The sequence below is a fragment of the Amblyomma maculatum genome, chromosome 3 (assembly GCF_055883805.1).
Source record: "Amblyomma maculatum isolate TAMU_Amacu chromosome 3, ASM5588380v1, whole genome shotgun sequence".
Lineage (NCBI taxonomy): Eukaryota > Metazoa > Arthropoda > Arachnida > Ixodida > Ixodidae > Amblyomma > Amblyomma maculatum.
Genome location: NC_139346.1, coordinates 111,000,853 through 111,013,197, shown reverse-complemented (window position 1 = coordinate 111,013,197; position 12,345 = coordinate 111,000,853).

Sequence of the window (12,345 nt, the reverse complement as noted above, 5' to 3'; positions counted from 1 at the left end):
TTGTTGCATCTCACAAAAAATAGAGATTGCGATCTGCATCATTAATTTTCTAATATTACAAATTGTGGAAAATATTCAGATTCGACAAACCAGAAAAATTAGAGATCGAATATTTTCGTGGAATCCCCCAGGGTGAAGCAGATTTCCGATACAGGAGTGCTTACTCATTGACATGGTAATGAGCATTTACTCCTTCATTTCAAATATTAAAGAGCCGTTGCGTATCACCGTTCTGATGGACCCTTTCGCTCCATTTTTACTCAGGTTCATGTTGTTCTAAGTTAGGCAAGCAAGGACCTCAATAAAGAAATACGCGGTGGTTTAATTCTGATGTGGTGTGACATCAGAATGACACTCGTGCAATAAAACTGTGGGCACCGAATGTGATTGTTTATACAATACTTCCTTTGGCGTGAAGTTAAAGAAGGTGTCCTGGCTTTCAATGTTAGAGATCATTTAACCGAGTTTTTTTTTTCAGTAGAGAAAAATGAAACACTGAAACAAGCCTTAACAAATAAGGTCTATACGACGTATACAAAGAGTTTAATGACGCCCCGCTGCAATCGCCTCTCTGAAAACTTTAGAATTAGAATTTGGAAAAGGTACGTGCTTCAGAAATATTGCGCAATGACGATTTTAAGGTTACATATTCATGCCATTTCCATTTGAATTACATTTATTCATTAAAAAAGACAAGACTAGGCTCAGCTTATTGACGCTTTCTGCTGAGGCTCAGCGGTCTAGTAACTCACAGCCCCCACACACTCAGCGACTGGCCATTACTTTTTCTACCCCTTTCGCAGTCTGGCTCAACGGTCTAACAGTGCGCTCCACTTCATAGTGTCAGGAAGTTGTTGGCGTACAGCTCAGCTTGGCGCCCTGCAAGTGCCTTAAATTCAGAAGTAGTGCCTGCAGTCTGGTTTACTGCGGCGATATCTTTGTGAAGGACATACTGATGTAAGAGTCCGCCGTATGCCAATAAGAAAGGTGCCAATGTACCTAAGAGTACTGGGCCACACTCTCCAATTTCCGCCCACTTATTTTTCATCACCTAGAGGCACTTGTCTCTCTTGTCCATGATCGTGCAACTGCGATCTGCTTTCTCAGTATTCTGTCTAACCCACCAAAGCATCGAATCTGTTCTATATAACCATAACGGAAATGAAGGTTTTCGTTAATTGAATACCGTGTCTACTCGAATCTAGACCGGCCTCAATGCTAAACGAACATTGTAAAGTTGAAGTTCTATAAAAATAAAATTTCCTTCGTGGAAGCCGGCGCTACATTAGGAAAATTGAGAACGACAACAAAACTTTTCAGCATACCTTTGCCATAAATTTCCCCCACAAACTCGCCGTCGTAGCTAGTCTCTTTTTCGCTATTTTTTTTCAAACAAGGCATGGTCTTTTGTTACATGAAGTGCATTTGAAAGAAACAATTTCGGATAGAGTGTGTCATCAAGCACTTTGGAAGGTTATCACAGGCAGCCGCAATCTAGTCCGATATACTTCTAGCAATGCGTTCCTGATGCAGTCTTGTGGGGTCACCGCGTGGGTCTCAGCAGCCTACACAAACCTTTCGCAGCCTACCTTTAAAAAAAGCCTTCAAACGCCTGCTGATGCAGATATAAAATAGCTGTGGCAAGCCTCTTATGATGTCGCGCATGATCGCGATGTGAGCACCGGCTCTGGTGAATGCAGACGGCGGTCAGATGTCCACAGCAATAGATTCGAGGAAGATCGACGATGATCAAGAAGGGAGGCTTGGGCGCCAGGCTTCTAGCGCTGCGTATGTCGCGATAAATACATTACGCGAACAGCTGCGATGTCGCAGTTAGACTTAAAGCTTGAGTTTAAAGCCTCGTGCCGGCGTCTCGCGGAATTTCACGCGACGACTACAGCCGGCGTGCAGCCGCTAGCTTTAGGACTAGGACGATTTTCTATGACCCGTGGGATTGCCAAGTCCGGTTTTTCCTTTCAACTGTGTCTATTGTCTACAGGCAGATAAATGATAGAGCGTTGTTGCCTACTGGTGCCCCTTTGCGATGGCATCCTCAGCATTCCAATTATTTGTATTATTCGTATATTATTTATTAAGTTTGCAAATATCCCAGTTTCATCCAGCGAAAGATTTTTGTACCTCGTGTTCTTAAGAATTATCTGCCCAGACGCAAATAAGTGCAGTAGCTAGTTTGTTCTTCTGAACAGCTGAATACCTCATCATGTGGACGCATCTCTCGGCTCGTCTTGAAGTACTTCAAAAAAACATTTTGGGTTGAAAGCACCTCATAAGCTGCAGTGAAATGTAATGCATACTAAGTAAAATAATTAGTGAAAAAATCGTGACATTGACATACATCCCTGATTTAACCAAAGTGTACGGCCATACCTCAGTAGCCTAAGGGCAGTATTCCTCATTTGAGATGCAAGGGTACTAGAGTAGCGTTCTTAAATCTCAACCTCTTGTCTAAAAGGAACTACCAAGGTTAGCAGCTTCAAACAACTTGACAAGGTCATGCCTCGTGACAGCACACACCGACGACTGCCCACCCTTGTAACCTGCCCACTATCACTCGCCAAAGGCATGTCGAAGATTTCTCACAAAACCGATGCCAACAACGCAAACGTCCAATTTTTCTCGCGAAAACGCGTTTCAATCTGTTTCTGGCTATGTAAAGTAGAAAATGTATCACGTTGTCTCTGATTGATATCGGTATATGACGGAAGGAATGCTGCCATCTCTGGTTGCACTTCGGTTGCTGTTTGACTCGTGTTGCTTGAGACTTTCTTCATTCTTTACACTGCTGCTACGCTACGAAGAAAGCCACCTAGAGAGAACGAACAGATGTGGGGGGCAACCAAAACCACGTGCATAATGAGGACGTATATGTAGCCGTTTTCACTTTCAAACTTGATGATGCGTTGTCGCTATTCTGCGTGCGAAGTATGCATTGTTTTAGCGGGCAGTTACACAGCACACGCACAACGTGACTGGGGAATAATTCTGCGATGACGCTAGAATTCCGCTGTCAACATGGCTGCGAAATGCATGCTTTCATGCGATCATCAACAGATTGGGCTCTACAGTAACGGAATAACAAATAGTACCTGGACGACTGCCGTAAACTTCATTTAGTAACGTGAACATGGTCGACTTGAAGGATTGGTTTTATGGACATCTGGGTGGGGACAATTCAGGGAATGCCAACTGGAACAGAGGGAAGAGGTTATAGCCTCATATGCCCTGAGGCTTTTGGAATGTAAAAAGTGCCGCAATCGTTTTTTGTTTTTTGTTTTCTATAGAAACTTTAATATTCATAAAGGGAAAGAACACCCTTCATTTATTGACTATCTTTTTCGTCCTTCGGGCGCATGCGTTAGCTGCCAAACTCTGGGGCTTCATTACGCAGTTTCCGATGCTATAAAGCGCTATTACCTTTCGCGAATCAAGAAAGCAAAAATAAGAGGGACACTGGGACACTTAAGCCCCGCCGATCAAGGGGTGATGATGGTAACAATTCAATATAAAGTGGTTATCACATTCCACTCCACGCACGCAAAATTATAAGCCCTCAAAATTTGAGCTCGCTTGATGCAGTAAATATTTTTAAAGTCACTTTTGTTATTATTTTGAACGCAGTTCACTAGTCTAGCAACCATTCTTCTCTGATGCCACAACGGAATATCCTCCGCATGTCACGTGCTGTTCACGGTGTCTGCTCTGTTCAGGTGTTTGCATGCACGCCGTGGACTGTGGTGTCTCTGAGTTTCTCTTTCTTCCGCGAAAACATTTTAATGGCGTGTTCTCTTTTTTTTTCTGTGAGACGCGCGACCTTAGTGATCCTAGGAGAACTGGAGTTATTTCGGGCTTCCGTCTAGAGATTGTCGAGCAGGCCGAAATCGATGGCTTCAAGTGGTGTTATTTGAGTATACAATCAGAAGCATATTATTCGTATGTTATAATAGTTACCTTCTCTTAACAACCAAGCGCTCCCGCTTATGAAAACAGAGACTTCCAAAGTTTTCTTCCCCGTTGTCTACCGCTAAAGGGGGGAGGGGTAATCGTTTTGTTGCTCATAGCTGAGCTATCTCCTGCTGCTCTTCCAGTCCAAAAATTAAAAGGAGAATGCAAATAAGCATAAATTAAAGCGAACGTATATCTTGTGACATTAGGAGCAGAGAAAACTTTTGAACGAAGCGGCACCTCTCGAGATGCTGTTATAGAGCGTGTTAGTCAAAGTTAGTTAATTTCAGCTGGTGAAGCATTTTTCCAAAACTCTGTTCAGTATTCAGTATGGCCACAGCCAGCCCACGAAAGCATGCACCGCCGCCGTCGCTTCAGTTCAATCATCGCGAAACCCAATGCGCTCTGAATGCGCTTCCACTCCCCGCACCGAACAAGAGCCTCCCAGCGGCCACCGTCTCTGCGGTCTCGCCTTACCCGTAGCCTCCCACGTGACTGCGATCGGTTCCCGAGCCTATAGCCTTGCATATTTCTGGTGCTTGTGCAGCAAACATTGTAAGTGCTTCAACGTAAACATACACCATTTAGTATTTAGTGGGCGAGCCCTAAACTCCGGTAGGAATGCGCCAGTTCGGGTATTACGACTGCGCCCCCCTCGTATTCTTTCCATAGCTTTTGTATATACTGTTCGTTAGCCCGGCATAAAATGAAAGCTGAGCAAGCAATATCAAAAATTTTCTCTTTTCACATCACTTCCACCTTTATTTGTTTGCAAACTATAACAGCGCTGTAAAAGGCTTCGAGGATGCTACGTCCCCTGTCTGCGCCGGTACGCACAAGCGCCGCCGACAGCTGCCGGATGTGCTCCGTACTGCTAGCCAGACAGGGTCAGATTGACGCTTCTCGCTCTAAGTGCACGCGCTTTACGATGCAAGCAGGCGTCAAAGCCTGCTTGCATCGTAAAGCGGGGTCACTACTGCCAGAAGTTCCCTCGATGGCCCATGCAACCGCTAAGGCTTGTGAATGCGGACTCCGTAATCACTGAAATGGCAAACCTGAAACCCGCGTACTCGCGCTAGGCCTACTCGTCATAGAACGCGCCGGCACTTCGGCCCCAGCTGACATTTCTGCCCAAGGTCATTGCTGATAAGAAGCGGGAACATATAAAGTGTTGCTGCTTGTTAACCTTTTTCTAACGGGGTTAAGCTACATACAAGCGCAGTTGTTAGGCTATCATCGGGCGTCAAGTTCTCGCTCGGCCTCCGATTTGACCAAAAAAGATTGGGCGACCGTCCGCTGATCAGGGCCCGTATTCCGAGTTTGCGTCGTTATCGAAAGTGTCGCTATGTCTCCGACTTTGAGTCATCTGATTCGTGAAAACGCCGGAATCGGATGTCAGTGTGATTGCTACCTCTTCCAGTTTCGGCGCTTTCACCAATCATATGACTCGAGGTCACGTGAGATAGTGACGCAAACCCAGAATACGGACCCAGTTCCGTCGGCGTCGCGGGGTCGAAAACCTCCCACCACGATGATAGGCGACCGTTGCTCGTGCTGGCGTCGTCGCCCGTGTAATATGCGACCGATCTGTGCGTCGATAAGCTAAGGAACCTAATCAAGCAGCCCACTGATTGTGACAGTGCCTTAACTACGCCGAAAAAAACATAGCTTACTTTATGTCGTTTCCGTGTAGTAACATGTTCATCAAGCACTTCTGCCTGAGGAACGCCCACTGTATCAATCGTCCACGAAAGAAAGAGCCACGTCCTTTACTCCACCGCGTATGCTCTCGTGACGTAACACAAGCATTTCAATATGGCGGTCGCTCTTGGTGGGAGGATCTTTCCGATTCTGATTTATATCGCGTTTTATTGCGAACTTTGTGAATAGAATCATAGACTTGTATATTTTCACAGAAGTATAAAGCTGTAATACATCTAACTACCATATCATCACCTCTTTAAGCGTATGACACTATAGTGTTGTCGCACACACGGACGTTATATTTTTTTTTTTTATGTTTTTATATTTTATTTTTTTATTCTTTATTTTTTGTACACCAACACTTAGCATCAAAAGCTGGCGTTCTATTCCGAGTTGTTTGACATCTTGCAAAATAATTTTATGGAAAATACCTCATCATTTATGCAAAATATTTTTATTAGCGTACATGAAGTATTCGCTTTTCATTCTGCGCATTCTGACACCTTGGAAGCCATTTTTCACTTTCTTTATATCTTTACTTTATAAATTATTCTATTATATAAAAATGATTTCTTATTTCGCCATCGCTTATCACACATCAATCAATCATCAATCGCTAGAACCACAAATGACTATGATATCACTTTTTACGGAGCCCCCTTATTTCCAAAACGCTATGCCGACTTTAACTACTGCTATTCAACAAAGACACCGACGCCTACGGCTTTTTGCCGCGACGAGCTATATGAGATATCGCCTAAAATGTAGCCTTTGCCATGTGTGCTCCTAAATATGACATCTTTAAATTGGGCGCATTTCTCACAACAGAAATGCAGCGCTCTTGTATTGGTGGCAGGTAATTAGGTCAACTTCCTTCCTTCTCAACCGGATCTCAAGCTGGGCGACAGTGGTTCAGTGCAAGAAAAAAAAACATTGATTTGCGGCCCTCCAGTGTAACTAACTTTATTAGAGGTAATGTGTTGATTTCTTGTATGTTATGATCTTAATTAGTATAACAGCATCAATTAGTTAAATAGCATCAAGGCTGCAGTACAGCATGTGGTGAGCATGCGCTTTATGACGTAGGCTGTTAATTTACACTCAATACTAGCAACTGACCCTAGTTAAAATTTCACATCTGTCTAAAATGTGCAATTCCGAAGAAAACATAATATCTAAATATTGTCATTGAAATACAATTAAAAATCATCCGGACGCTCAATGTTTGCCTCAAGAATAGGCGCGCTAGCACATTTACCGTCGTCATTTCATTCCGCGAAAATTTTGTATTCTTCATTTAAATTGGGTTTTTCAAAGGGGATGGCGTTGTATCTTTCTGGCGTTTCCGTGGACACCTACATTTCCTTTGTGCATTGGTTTACAGGAGAGGGTTGGTGCGTTATCTGTGTCAGCTTTTCGGTGGACATGTCATTTATTTGTAAATTGTTTATAGGAAACTGAAGATGCAGTTTATTTCACAGTTTTCGGAGGACACCTGAACCACCCACATAGTAAGGGGAGACACAGAACCTTACCAACATGTTTTCTACCGCGTCCCAAGCACTTTCGAAAAGTTCCGACAAAACCCGAGCCCGAATCGGAGTTCGCCGACGCTTGCTTTTCAACCGAACGAGTTCTACATGCCTTCGCGTAATTCACTACAATTATTTCTCAGTACCACATAGCCACCTACACCGCATGCATTACAAGAACATTGCCTACGATCCTCACCTGACGCGCTCACTGCGCACTGGAGTAAAATCCTTGGTCTGCGGCGATTTCAGGCACCTAGATACATCGATGCATTCTAGAACAGAAAAGGCATTTCATAAATTTGCTTTTTCGTTCTTAGAGAGCCCGTTGATTGTGTTGCCACTCGAGCGGTGCACTTACGCTTGAAATTCTCGCGACAAAAGAGGGTGTCAACAACACCACGTTGACCGTCATAGCAATTTGGCTACAAAACTCTGGTATAAACCAATGCCATTTAGGAGCATTATTATAGTTGTTTTCCAAAAGATATTCGGAAGGTCACAAATCACTTGACTACAGCCTTGTTATTTATTTATTTATTTCAGTACCCTCAGTGCCCGAGGGCATTATAGAGGGGAGTGGGGTACAATAAAAAAGAAGAACAGTAGTCAGTATTAATACAAATGTGAGCAATAGTATGGCTGACACAAATAAGCAAGTTACGACAATATAATAATGCAAATTATTAGCTACTAGCACAGATAATGATAAAAATATTTAATCACAAATATACCATGTAAACAAAAGAAAAACAATTTTTTGAGCAGGCAAAAAGAAAACAGTTGCTGAAATATACCATCTTACACCTAATCAGTAGCACAATTTGGGGGAAGGGGAAGGGAAGAAAAAAAAGTTTATTAAAAACAGCAGGTGTACTGAAAACAATAAACAAATGGCAGTGTGGAAGAATTCAATGTACTATTTTAACAGGTGATAGACTTGTGTCTCTTGGTAGGGGTCCAATATGAATGAAGCATATTGCAGTTTAGTACAAACCAACAATCTGTAAAGGATTAATTTTGCGATGCAGGAGAAAAGACTAATGTTACGGCGTATGTAGCCCAGCATGCGATTACCGTCGTTGGTTACGTGATCTATATAAGCATCCCAATTAAATTACAGAAAATAAATACACCTAAATGTTTATAACAGAGCACAGACTCAAGGCTACTATTATTAAGAAGGTATCAGGGTAATGCCGTCTTACGCTGAGAAACACTCATGTACTTGCATATATTAATGTTTATTTCCATGTTCCACTTGTTAGTCCTTTCAAGGGCATGATTGATATCGGATTGAAGGCGAGCTACATCAGAATCACTGTTAATTTCACGGTATATGATGCAGTCATCTGCGAAAAGATTTATTGTTGAACATAAGTTATTAGGTAAGTAATTGACACATCGATACGTGGCAAGTTTTGGCCGAGAAGTACAGCAGCGGATGACACAACACACAACGCACAGAGACACAGCAGCGCTAACCTTCTCCTAGCACCAACCGTTGCTATCACTTCGTCTTCTGTCTCTTTTGCTGATCTTCCTCTTCTTCTTTCTGCTACGGCATATAAGTAACACATCCCCCGCCGCGAAAATCACAGTCCCGGTGCGCACTATGTCGCAGAACTGCACTTGGAGTAGTAACGCTTCATGCGGGCGACATGAACGATATCGGTACGCGGCAAAGCGTACTGTTGTGACGGATGCACAGGGGCGATCTCGTATGTCACGGAAGTCACTGGTCGTAAAACACGGTAGGGGCCTGTGTAGCGCGGCAAGAGCTTCTCACACAGCCCAACGCGACGAGCGGGGGTCAAAAGCAAGACGAGAGAGCCCGGGGAGTAGTGGAAATCACGATGACGAGTATCACGGCGTCGTTTGTGTGCGTTTTGAGAGGAATCCAGTCGGCGGCGAGCAATAACATGAGCGGCATCAGCTCGGGAGATGGCGTCACGAACGTAGGAACCGGCCTTAGCGGTGGGTGGCAGTACGCTGTCAAACGGAAGTGAAGGGTCGCGGCCGAATAGAAGATAGAAGAGTGAGTAGCCCATTGTATCGTGACGGGACGAATTATACGCGAACGTTACAAATGGCAAAGTAATATACCAATCAAGGTGGTCATCCGATACATACATTGACAGCATGTCCGTGAGCGTGCTTTTGAGGCGTTCGGTGAGGCCGTTCGTTTGTGGACGGTAAACGGTGGTGAAATAGTACTTAATGGAGCAGTGTGTGACAGCGTAGCGCGTAGTATAGTCTGTGGTCACCGCAATCCATCTATTTCCTGAACCAGACATAAGGAAATGCCCGAGGAGATTAAGGCCAACTTGGGAAAACGAATATATCGGGATGTCGATGGGCTGCAGGGATCCAGCAGGCACAACCGAGGGTTTCTTCCGTCGCTGACACCGGTCACAAGAAGCCACGTAACGACAAACAGAGCTGTACAGCCCTGGCCAAAAGAAGCGCCGGCTGACGCTGTCGTAAGTACGAGATACACTAAGGTGGCCCGCAGTGGGCGCGTCGTGCAGCTGCTGAAGAACGGTGGCACGCAGGTGTTCAGGGACTACGAGCAGAAGCTCGGCGCCATCTGGCCGCATATTGCGCCGATATAAGATGCCGTTGTGGAGCACAAACAAAGCAGGGGAAGCGTCAGTGTGGTCAGTGCTAAGGCGGTTGATCATAGTGTAAAGCTTAGGATCTAAGCGCTGCTCATGTCAAATGTTTAAAAGGCCAGAGATGGACAACACACAGGTGTTATCGTCACACTCGCTTTAAGGCGGCGGATCTACTGGGTTGCGGGACAGGCAATCGGCATCAGTGTGCAACCGGCCGGACTCGTGGACAACAGAAAAAGTGTATTCCTGAAGGCGCAAGGCCCAACGCCCCAGATGACCAGTATAGGGTCCTTCAGCGTAGAAAGCCAATATAAGGCGTGGTGGTCGGTAATGACAGAGAACGGGCGGCCGAACAAATAAGGGAGAAAATTGGTAATGGCCCACACGAGGGCTAAACACTCACGCTCTGTGGTAGAATAATTCCGCTCAGCAGTAGAAAGGAGGCGACTGGCATAAGCAATGACGCGAGTGCGACCCGTATGCTGTTGGGCGAAAATGGCACCAATACCATGACCACTGGCATCAGTGCGTACCTCCGTTGGGGCTGAGGGGTTGAAGTGTGCCAAGACGGGCGGGTTGGTGAGGGCTGCAATGAGCGCAGAAAAGGCTTGAGCTTGGTCTGGGCCCCGGCAAAATGAAACGTCGTTCTTCAGATGAATAGTGAGTGGACGAGCCGTATCTGCCAAGTTGGGGACAAACCTCCGAAAATAGGGACAGAGGCCAAGAAAACTACGCACGTCCTTGGTACAACGGGGTGTAAGAAAAACACTCACAGCACGAATTTTGTCGGCGTCGGGTTGAATGCCACGGGCATTGACCAAGTGTCCGAGCACCTTGAGCTCACGTCGGCCGAAGCTACACTTCTTCGAATCAGCTGAACGCCAGCTTTTCGGAAGACTCCAAGAATGGCATAAAGGCGATGAAGATGGCTCTCAAAGGTCGAAGAAAATACAATGACGTCATGAAGGTCACATAAGCATGTCGTTCATTTGAAGCCGCGTAAATGAGAGCCCATCATGCGCTCAAATCTTGCGGGCGCATTACACAGGCCAAAAGGCATAACCTTGAATTGGTAGAGGCCATCGAGAGTTACGAAGGCGGTCTTCTCTCAGTCCCGTTCATCGACTGCGATCTGCCAAGAACCGGAACGAAGATCAATCGAAGAGAAATAGCTGGCACCGTGCAAGCAGTCGAGGGCATCATCTATCCTGCGCAGTGGGTAAACGTCCTTCTTTGTAACCTTATCAAGGTGTCGGTAATCAACGCGGAACCTCCAGGTACTGTCCTTTTTAACAAGCACGACAGGGGAAGCCCAGGGGCTTCTCTAAGGCTCTAAATGTCTCTTGCCAACATCCTGTGTTCTTCAGCTTGTATGACGCGGCGCTTAGAAATGGCGACTCGGTAAAGTTTCTTTTGATTTGAGCTGGCGTCTCCAGTGTCAATGCAATGAGTAATTAGGGGGTGCTTGACCCAAGGGGTGGTCACCAAAATCTAAAATATCACTGTACGAAGTAAGAAGGCTAGTAAGTGCTTTAGCCCAATCATGACTCAAGTCAGAAGCAACCATTCCTAATATGCAGGCCTCTAGAGGTGAGGACAGTGCAAGTCGTGGCGGCTCTTCAGCATTAGGGTCACGTAAAAGAGCAGATACATTAAAGTTAGACAATGGGGTCCACTTAGCGAGAAAAATGCCCTCAGGAAGCACTTGCAGAAAAAAGCTAAAGTTCAAGACAGGAATATAAGTGTGGTTGTTCGCTACGTGGACGATATTGTAAGAGAGAGCGAATTTATGCTGCAGAGTAACTTCGGTTATGGGGCAAGCAACGTAGTCGCTATCAGGAACGGAGGGAAAAGACGACATGGCTATGTACACAGCGGCTTCTGGCGGGAGGCGAGTAAATGTAGCGGAGGAGCTTGTTCGTCGGGACAAAGCGGCAGATCTAGATGAAGCAGTCCAGAAGAACAGCCATTTAGAGCGAAGTGGGAAGTTAAAACGTCAAGGCCTAATATAACGTCTTGAGGCCAACTGGTGAGGACTGTAAATAATACAGGGATGTAATCGGCTACGATGATTCTCGCAGTACACATACCATTCCAGCAGCTGTGTTGCCATCAGCAACGTGAACGGTAAATGAGGTAGCTCTTATGAGAACTTCCTTGAGGCGTCGACGGAGCGTGAAACTGAGAACAGAAATGTGGGCGCCAGTGTCAATAAGTGCAGAAATTGAGAGGCCGTCAAAATGCATATCAATTAGATTACGTCTGAGTGCGTGGGTCAGTACTGAGTTGGCAGTCCGGATCGATAATGCAGCGTCACTCCCGGGCGCTGCACTCGCTAGTTTTCCTAGTAGGTGCCGGCGTATTATAGGGAAGAGTTGCGACGAGGTATCGGTGAACTGGAGCGGCTAGGCCGTGTAGATGGAGATCGGCTGGTGCGACGAACAATTTGTCCGGCTTCGGCATGAGGCTCATCTAGATGAGGTCCATCATATGCCGGGCGGAGCCTCTCAGGTTGGGCACGCAAGCAT